Consider the following 7,710-nt stretch of genomic DNA (forward strand, 5'->3'; position numbering starts at 1 on the left):
CAGAAAGTCCAATCTCTCTCCCTCAGAGTGGCTGGTAGACTCAAACAGTTGACTGTTTTTTTTGTTTGTTAAGTGCTGTCGAGTTGGTTCTCATAGCTATCCTTTACAGCATTTTCAAGGAGCAGCTGGTGGGTTTGAACTTCCAACCTTGTGGTTAGTAATCCAGTGCTTATCTTACAGTGCCACACCAGGACTCCTTTAGGGGGAAATAGTAAACAAGAAGAGAACTTCTTTCTCTTTCAAAACAAACAAACAAACTTAGTGGGACCACACTATCTATGTGAACACTGTAAGCATTCTGTACATGTTCATCTCTATCCTCTCCATTTCTTCCCCCTTCTCTCTATTTATATTTAGATACAAGGAGGCTTCAAAAAATCTGTGGAAAAATTGAATGAAATGATTATGGAATTTTTCCATGAACTTTTCCAAGCTCCCTTGTGTGTATGTGTGTAGAGAGAGAGATGTCCCTGTGTGTTTATACAATTTCATAGATTTTTTTTTATTTATTTAAAGAAAACTTCTCTCCTTTTCATTTTGAAATCTTAAAGAAATATTTCAGAAATTCAAAGTATTGTTAAAAAAAAAAAAAAAAGGAATATATAATGTAGCAAACACCAGGAAACCTACCATAGAACTTAATAAATAAGACAAACACAAAATATTTGAAACCCCCTGTGAGCCTGTTGCCTGTTACTTCTCTCCTTTCCCACCACTCTGCTGCTGAGTTTAAAGAAATTTGCGTAGTCAGATGGAAAATTTGGCAAAGGATGATGGTGATGGTAGCAGAGCATGGTGACTATAAATGATCTCACTGAATTGTATACTTGAAAAGTATTGAATTGTCAAGTGTTGTGTCATCTATAGTTTACAACAATAAAAAATAAAAGAAAAAAGAAATTTGCACAGTTCTGGAAGGCATAGATCAAGCTTACTGCATGATCCTGTCCCTTCCCACAGATTGGACACTTGACTCATCTAAGCCAATCAGCATATTCTTCCCAGGAAATTAGAATTGAGAGTCTGAGCTAATTTTCTGTAAGTAGCAAAGTGTAGTGGTTACAAACCGGGCTGCGAACTACAAGGTCAGCATTTTGAAACTAACAGCAGTTCTGCGGGTGAAGGATGAGGTTTTCTGCTCCCACAAAAATTTACAGACTTGGAAACCCTGTACAGGGTCGTTATGGGTTGAAACCGACTCCACTGCACATAGCCACCACCACCCTCCGCAAGGCTGAAAGGCCATGCTACTTTCAGGGCTTAGCTATTTTGGGGTGTGGCTATGATAAGCCTGGTGTGGCACTGTAGGGTATGCACTCAATTGCAGAGTTTGTTTGAACCACAAGGTCGGCAGTTAAAAATCACCAGCAACTTTTTGGAAACAACCGTGCCAGTTGACAATAACAATGTGATGAGGCTGAAGATAAATGTGAATGGATACAGAGAGCCGATGCAGAAAGATGCAAAAGTAAGAAACGACCCAGGGGGATGGAGGTGAAGGGACAGAGAGAGAGAATCACACCTTATTTCTTAAAAAATGTTTCATTTCCCTGCTTCACTGCTCTAAGACCTGCCAGCTTTTCCTGTTTCTGATTATATGAATGTTCTTTATAACTATCCATGATCTCCACTTTTTCTTGAATTAGTTTGGGTGGGTTTCTATTCCTTTAAGACAAGTTTTCTCCATGAAAATAAATTTTAAATGTTGTTAGAGCAAATGGAGTTGATTTTCAGCTCAGTGGCCTCATACAACAAGGTAAAACTCCCATAGAATTTTCTAGATTGTCATCTTTGAAAGCAGATCACCAGGTCTTTTCTCATACAGAGTCTAAATGGGTTCAAACTGCATATCTTTCAGTCAGCAGCTGAAAGCTTAACAGTAGAGCTATCAGGCTTTTTACAAGTGTACAGAATTCATAGAATTATAGAATCCGATTCACTTACTCATTCAACAGATAATCAATGAGCACTTAAAATGCACCAGACTTTGTATAAATCTTTGACCCAATCTTCTGAGTAGGCTGACCAGCTCAGTTGAGTTTGCCATGACATTCCTGATTTTAGCATTGAAAGTCCCATGTCCTGGGAACTTCCTTAGTTGAAGCAAATCAAAATCCTTGGTCACCCTCCTTTCAGCCAAAGCTGGAACCCTATTACAATATCGCTTATTGGTCCACTAGCTGTTGACTTTCCACTAATATAGGTATATATATTCATTTTTATTGTAGTTTGGGTAAAAGTTTACAGGAATGCATAAATGTTAATGGATAAAAAGTTCTTTATACTGAATTTCCCTCTTCATATAATTTCCACTGCCATATTCTGCATCTAGTTGTTATATTTTGTCCAGAGTCTAGAAATTCTTCTTTCTGACTAGGTGTGCCCTATAATTTAGTCCTGGACTAGTTACCCACCACCCATTCCAAAAAGGCACAAATTGAGGAACTTGTCTGATTCCAACAATCCCCCTGGAGTCGTATCTGTGCCAGCCTCCTTCTTGAGAAGAACTTTTGAAAGCACCTTTCTCTGGCCAAGTGACCCCAAAAGGGTCTACCAATGCATACAACCCAAAGTCCTTTATCCAGTTACTCAATACGCATTCCTCTAACTTCCCTATATTCCATCCTCTAATGCTGTAATAGAGTAACAGAGCCGTGGTAGCATAGCGGTTCAGCTGCTAACTGAAAGGACAATGGGTCAAATCTACTGGTAATTCTGTGGGACAAAGATGACAGTCTTAGAAACTCTATGGGACAGTTCTACTCTGTACTATAGGATCACTGTGAGTTGAAATCAGCTCAGTAGAAATGGGTATGGTCATGTAATAGACTTCACCCAACTTCAGGGAGAGAAATGAGAACCACCATCAGCACAAAGCTGATTCCTATGAAATGTAGGTGATCATTTCGGAAATAGTCATGCTCCCTACAGCATGCTTAATTTTCTGTCATGGCAATTGCGTGCCATCAAGTCAGTTCCAACTCAGTAACCCTGTACAGAGTGTCTGAAGCTGTAAATCTTTGTTGTTGGATGCCATTGAGTCAGTACCGACTCATAGTGACCTTATATAGAATAGAACGAAACACTGCCAGGTCCCGCGCCAATCTCACAATCATTGCTACGCTTGAGCACATTGTTGCTGCCACTGTGCCAGCCCATCTTGTTGAGAGTCTTCCTTTTTCTCTGACTCTCTACTTTATCAAACATGATATTCTTCTCCAGGGACTGGTCCCTCGGTCCCTCCTAATAATATGTCCAAGGTATGAGAGATGAAGTCTGGCCATCCTGGCTTCCAGCATTCTGGCTGTACTTCTTCCAACACAGAGTGGCTTGCCTTTTTTTGGTAGCCCATGGTACTTTGAAGGAGCTCTGGTAGCATTGTGGTTACAAATTGGGCTGATAATCTCATGGTCAGCAGTTTGAAACTACCAGCTATTCCATGGGATAAAGATGAGGCTTTCTGCTCCCATAATGATTTACAGCCTCAGAAACCCTATACAGGGTCGCTATGAGTCAGAACCAACTCCATGGCACATAGCAACAATAACAATGGTACTTTGAATATTCTTCTCCAACACCATAACTCAAATGCATCAATTCTTCTATTGTCTTCTTTATTCACTGTTCAACTTTCATATGTATATGAGGTTACTGAAAATAGCATGGCTTGGGTCAGGCACACCTTAGTCCTCAAACTGACATCTTTGCGCTTCAACACTTTAAAGAGGTCTTGTACAGCAGATTTGTCTAATACAATATGTCATGTAATTTCTTGACTGCTGCTTCTATGAGTGTTGACGGTTGATCAGAGCAAAATGAAGTCTTCATGAAAACTTCTATCTTTTCTCCATTTATATGGATGTTGTTTCTTGGTCCAGTCATGAGGATTTTTGTCTTCTTTATATTAAGGTGCAGTGAATACCAAAGGCTATGCTCTTTGAACTTCATCAATAAGTATTTTATGACCTCTTCACATTCATCAAGCAAGGTTGTATCATCTGCATATTACAGGTTGTTAATGCAGGTTGTTTGCTCTAATCCTTATGGCACATTTTTCTTCATATAATCCAGCTTCTCAAATTATTTGCTCAGCATAAAGACTGAATAAGTATGGTAAAAGAATACAACCCTGGTACACACCTTTCTTCATTTTGAACCATTCAGTGTTCCCTTGTTCTGTTCTAACAAATGCTTTTTGGTCTATGTACATGTTCCTTATGAGCACATTGAAGTGTTCTGAAATACTAATTCTCCACAGTGTTGTCTGTCCATAGCTTGTCATGATCCACACAATTGAAAGCCAAAAAAAGAACTGGTAAACATCTTTCTGGTTTTCTCTGCTTTTATCAGAGGTGAGTACTGATATCCCTTACTCCACGTCCTCGTCTGAATACAGCTTGAACATCTGGCATCTCTGTCAATGTATGCTTGCAGCCTTTTTTGGATTGTCTTTAGCAAAATTTTACTTGTATAGATATTAATGATATTGTCCAATGATTACTGCTTTCTATTGGAAATAGAAAATTTCTTTAGAATGGGTACAAATAGGGATCTCTTCCAGTCAAATGGTAAGGTAGTTGTCATCAAAATGTCTTGGCATAGATGAATGAGTACTTCTCATGCTTCATCACTTTGTTGAAAGATTTCAATTTGTATCCCATCAATTTTTGGAGCCTTGTTCTTTGCCATTGCGTTTAATGCACCTTGGACTTTCCTTTAGTATCATTGGTTCTTGTATGCTACCTCTTGAAATGAATGAACTGGCCATTTAGTTTTAGTACAGTGACTCTGTGTATTCCTTCCATCTTCTTTTGGTGCTTTCTGTATTGTTCAATATTTTGTCCCTTGAACCCTTCAATATTACAAGTCGAGGCTTGAATTTTTACTTTAGTTCCCAAAACTTAAGAAATGCTGAGCGTGTTGTTTCCTTTGGTTTTCTAACTCCAGATCTTTGCACAATTTAAAATAATATTTGACTGTCTTCTCAAACTGCTCTTTGAATTTTTCAATTTAACTCTTTTTCCTTCTCATTTCTTCCATTTGTTTTAGCATTTCCATGCTGCAGAGCAAGTTTCAGAGTCTCTTCTGACATCCATTTTGGTCTTTTGCTTCTTTCTTGTTTTCTTAATAATCTTTTGCTTTCTTCCTATATGATGTTCTTGATGTCATCCTACAACTCTTCTGGGCTTCAGTCTTTAGAGTCTCATGAATCAAATCTGTTCTTCAGATGATCTCTACATCCAGGTGGAATATGTTCAAAGTCATATTTTGGCTCCTGTGCATTTGTTTTAATTTTCTTCTGCTTCAGCCTGAACTTGCATATGAATAATTGATAATCTGTCCCTGGCCTTGTTTTGGCTGATGATATAGAGCTTTTCCACCGTCTCTTTCCACATACGTAGTCAATTTGATTTCTATGTATTCCATCTGGTGAGTTCCATGTGTGTAGTCATCTTTTATGCTGTCTAAAGAAGGTATTTGAAATGAACGAATCATTTATTTTGCAGAATTCTATCATGTGTTCTCCAGCATCAATTCTATCACCAATGCCATATTTTCCAACTGCTGATCCTTCCTCTTTGCTCCCAACCTTTGCATTCCAATCACCAGTAATGATCAATACATCTTGATTGCATGTTTGATAAATTTCAGACTGAAGAAATTGGTAGAATTCTTCTATTTCATCTTCACTGGCTTTAGTGGTTGATAAATCATAAAATAAATAGATAGGACCTCATAAAAATTAAAAACTTAATTGAGAGAATATCTTCAGAAACCATATAGCTGATAAGAATCAAATAGCCTGAATAGATATAAAACTTTGACAACTTAACAATAAAAGATTAAACAACACAATTATAAAATGGGCAAATGACTTAATGGGGATTTACCAAAGAGGACATTTAGATGGCCACCAAACACCTGATGCTTGTTGTAATCATTAATCATTGGTGGTGGTTGATGGTGGTTATATGCCATGGAATCAGCAAATCAAAACCACAATGAGATATCATTTCACTGTGTAGTGCTGTGAGATAAATCACTGGACCAAAAGGTCAGTTTGAACCACAAGGTCGGCAGTTCAAACTCACCAACCACTCCTTGGAAACCCTATACTGGGTCACTATGAGTCAGAAGTGACTCAAAGGCACTTAACAACAACAAAGGATGGCTAAGATTAAAAAGTAAAAAATAACAAATGTTGGCAAGGATGTGGAGAAACTGGAACCCTTTTTCATTGCTGGTGCTAACACAAAATGCTACAGCCACTGCTGAAAACAGCATGGCAGGTCCTCCAAACACTAAAAATAGAACTAACATTGGTGGTGTTGCTAAGTGCCGTTGAGTAGGTTCTGATTCGTAGTGATCCTGTACAGGGTTTCAGAGGAGCTGTTGGTGGGTTTGAACCACTGACCTTGTGGTTATCAGTCAAGTGCTTATCTTATAGCACCACACCAGAACTACTATGTTGTTAAGTGTCATCGAGTTAGTCCAACTCATAGTGACCCTGTTAGGGTTTCCAAGGCTATAATTCTTTGCTAGAGCAGAAACCCTCACCAGAACTGCCATGTAAGCCAACAATTCCACTGCTAGGTATATACTCAGACATGAAAGCAGAGACTCAAAAAGAGACTTGTGCACCCATGTTCCTTATAGCACTATTTACATTAACCCAAAGATGTCATTATTGTTAAGTACCAAAGATTTGGTTCCGGCTCATAGTGACCCTGTGTCGTGTTTCCAAGGAGTGACTGGTGAGCTTGAACCACCAACCTTACTGTTCAAAGTAACCCAAAGACAGAAACAACCTAAATGCCCATCAACATCTGAATGGATAAACAAAATGTTGTAAATACATACGTTGGAATACTACTCAGCCAAGAGGAGAAATATAGTTTTGATATACACTACAATATGTATGGAGCTTGAAGACATTATGTTGAGTGGCATAAGTCAATAAGAAAAGGACAAATATTGTATGGCCTTACTTATGTAAAAAGACAAAAACAGGCAAATGCGATCAAAATTTATTAGTGGTTACCACGGGCTAACAGTGATGAAAAATTTAAGGGAAAGGTTGCAGAGCCAATTATTGTAATTGCTTTCAATAAGTTGCACATCTCTAAAAAGTTGAATTGGCAAGTGTGTGATGACAATGACCAAAAACAACAAAAAGTGTCTGGTGAGGCTATGTATGTAAAACCAAACACTTCATGGAACTTGTTTTCTTGGTTTGAAGATTTAAGGTCATGGATTCATGGAACATTCCAGTTAAATGGCCTCCTAAAGTGTGCAATGGGATAAGGAATGAACTGCTAACTGCAAGGTCAGTGATTCAAACACACCAACTGCTCCTTAGAAACTCTATATATGGTTGCTATCAGTCAGAACCTACTCGACTGCACTTAACAACAACAACTGAAGTATTTAGTGCCTCTGTTCTATCTCCTAACTCACTGCATAATCAATGTCACTAAATTGTACATAGGATCTGGGTGTGACACTTAGGATAAACATTGGAGAGCTAACTGAAAGGTTGGTGATTCAAACCACTAATCACTTCTCAGAAACCCTATACAGGATCACTAGGAGCTGGAACTGACTCAGTGGCACTTAATAACAACAACAATATAAAACTGACAACAACTCAGAAGATTATACAGAAATCTTAAGGGGCAGTGAATTTATTTAATAAGGGAGGAACAACTC

The sequence above is a fragment of the Chrysochloris asiatica genome, unplaced genomic scaffold (assembly GCF_000296735.1).
Source record: "Chrysochloris asiatica unplaced genomic scaffold, ChrAsi1.0 scaffold00164, whole genome shotgun sequence".
Classification (NCBI taxonomy): domain Eukaryota; kingdom Metazoa; phylum Chordata; class Mammalia; order Afrosoricida; family Chrysochloridae; genus Chrysochloris; species Chrysochloris asiatica.